At 40.6% G+C, this 2,374-nt stretch overlaps 1 non-coding gene across 1 annotated transcript; it reads left to right on the top strand.

The window, feature by feature from the left end:
- Positions 1 to 2,066: 2,066 nt before the first annotated feature.
- On the top strand, positions 2,067 to 2,170 carry LOC114410962. The gene has a single exon (XR_003666352.1). It is a non-coding gene; the product is annotated as a small nucleolar RNA R71 (small nucleolar RNA).
- Positions 2,171 to 2,374: the final 204 nt, after the last annotated feature.

Raw genomic sequence — 2,374 nt, 5'->3', positions numbered from 1 at the left:
GGTTGGATTAAGTGGTTAACTGTTAGGGATGAATTCTCCATAACCCAGGATAAGAGAATGGCTTCTGAATCAGAGGAAACAACCCATTTTTAATATTATTAGTTTCGTATTCCAGTTTACTTGTTCTGTTCCTTAAATCACAAAACAAACCCCCCCCCCAATCATTATTGTTACTGCAAGTATATTATGAACATTTGGTTTATCATTGCTCGTTGGGAAACGACCTAGGATCACTTCCTAGTTACTGCATTTTCATGTTTATTTGATTCGCGTATAGCCTCGATCAATAATCAAAATCAAACATATAATCATCAACAATCTGATCAATTATCTCAGCACGAAAAACAGAATGATCCTCAAATGGATGTTTCATGGCATCAAGAATGTTAAAATGAACAACAATATCACCAAATTCCATAGACAATGTGCCAGCATAAACATCTATCTTGGTTCGGGCTGTTTTCATAAATGGCCTGCCTAAAATAATTGGAACTGAACCATGGGAAAATCCCTCTTCCATATTAAGAACATAAAAATCAACAGGAAAAATAAGTTCACCAACCCGAACTAGCACATCCTCTATGAAACCTGCGGGGTAAGCAACACTTCTATTTGCCAAATGAATAATCACATCTGTAGATTGCAAGGGTCCAAGAGATAAATAATTGAAAATGGAAATAGGCATGACACTAACTGATGCTCCTAGATCTAGCATGGCATTCTCAAATTTACTGTTCCTAATAATGCAAGGTATACGAAAAGTACCTGGGTCCTTACATTTCTCAGGAATGTGAGGAACAGATTTACCTATCAATGTTGACACATTTCTGCCCATGCTAATCCTTTCATTGCCTTTGAGCTTCCTTTTGTGGGTGCACAACTCCTTTAGAAACTTGTCATATCTTGGAATCTGCTTGATGGCATCTAGCAGAGGTATGTTCACCTCTACTTTCCTGAAGGTCTCCAAGATCTCCTTTTTTGCTTCTCCCATTTTTTTGTTTGGAATTGCTCTATGTAGGAATGGAAGGGGGATAAGAGGCTATGATAAGTCAGAATTACTAGAAGAAGGTCCACCTGCATGAAAATTTTTGTTAGGAAGCTTTCTCTTTTGTGCAACTATCTCATCCTCTTTTTCAGGTGCAGAATGAAGCTTGACAGGTTTAGGTGCAGGTGCTGCTACTGGTGGAGGCACTTGGATTTGGTTGCCAGACCTCTAGGTGATGGCACTCACAATTTTTGGATTCTGCACAATTTGTGAAGGCAATTTGTCAGAATTTTGGGACTAAGCTTGGTTCAACTGAATAGCCATCTGCCCCATCTGATTTTTCAGACTCTAAATGAAGGCTCTTGTCTCTTTCTGAAATTGCATATTCTGGATGGTCATTTGCCTCACTAACTCTTCTATGGAAGGTTGAGGAGGGGCCTCAGTTGCTTGTTGTCTTTGTTGTGACTGCTGCTGCTGTATTGGAGGAGGAACATATGGCTTGCTTGGACCAGCAACATTCTGGAAAGGAGGGATAGGTTGTTGTTGTTGTGGAGGACTTGCCCATCTCAGATTTGGATGATTTCTCCAACCTGGATTGTATCTGTTGCTTGAAATATCATAATTATTTTGTTGTTGTTGGTTTTGCTGCTGAGGGGGTCTATTATAAATGTTTGCAGCATAAGCTTCAGGTTGCTCATTGACTCCAGATTGCTACAAAGAAGGACAAAGATATGTATGGTGATCTGCAGAAGAACATAGAGCACAGACTCTTGCAACAGGTGCAGATTTCTGATTCATGGGAAGCTGAGTTACTAGGTTGACCAAGGCATCAAGTTTTCCCTCAAGCTTTTTATTTTCAGTAGATGAAGATGAATTTGTAGCCACCTCATGGACTCCTCTAAGGACAATAGCATCATTTCTTGCACTGAATTGTTGGGAGTTGGAAGCCATCTTCTCAATCAATTTCCTAGCCTCAACAAGAGTCATATCACCAAGGGCTCCACCACTGCCAGCATCAATCATACTCCTCTCCATGTTTCTAAGTCCCTCATAGAAATATTGAAGAAGGAGTTGCTCAAAAATCTGGTGGTGAGGGCAGCTTGCACACAATTTCTTGAATCTTTCCCAGTACTCATACAAGCTCTCTCCACCAAGTTGCCTAATGCCTGAAATGTCTTTTCTGATGGAAGTGGTCCTAGATGCAGGGAATAATTTCTCCAAGAACACCCACTTAAGGTCATCCCAGCTGGAGATGGATCTGGGGGCAAGGTAATACAGCCAATCTTTTGCCACTCCCTCCAGAGAATGAGGAAAAACCTTTAGAAAGATATGATTTTCCTGGACATCAGGGGGCTTCGTGGTGGAACAAACAATATAGAACTCCTTAAG

The sequence above is a fragment of the Glycine soja genome, chromosome 4, assembly GCF_004193775.1.
Source record: "Glycine soja cultivar W05 chromosome 4, ASM419377v2, whole genome shotgun sequence".
Lineage (NCBI taxonomy): Eukaryota > Viridiplantae > Streptophyta > Magnoliopsida > Fabales > Fabaceae > Glycine > Glycine soja.
Note: the sequence above shows the minus strand (reverse complement) of the source record. Positions and strands in the feature narration are given on the sequence as shown.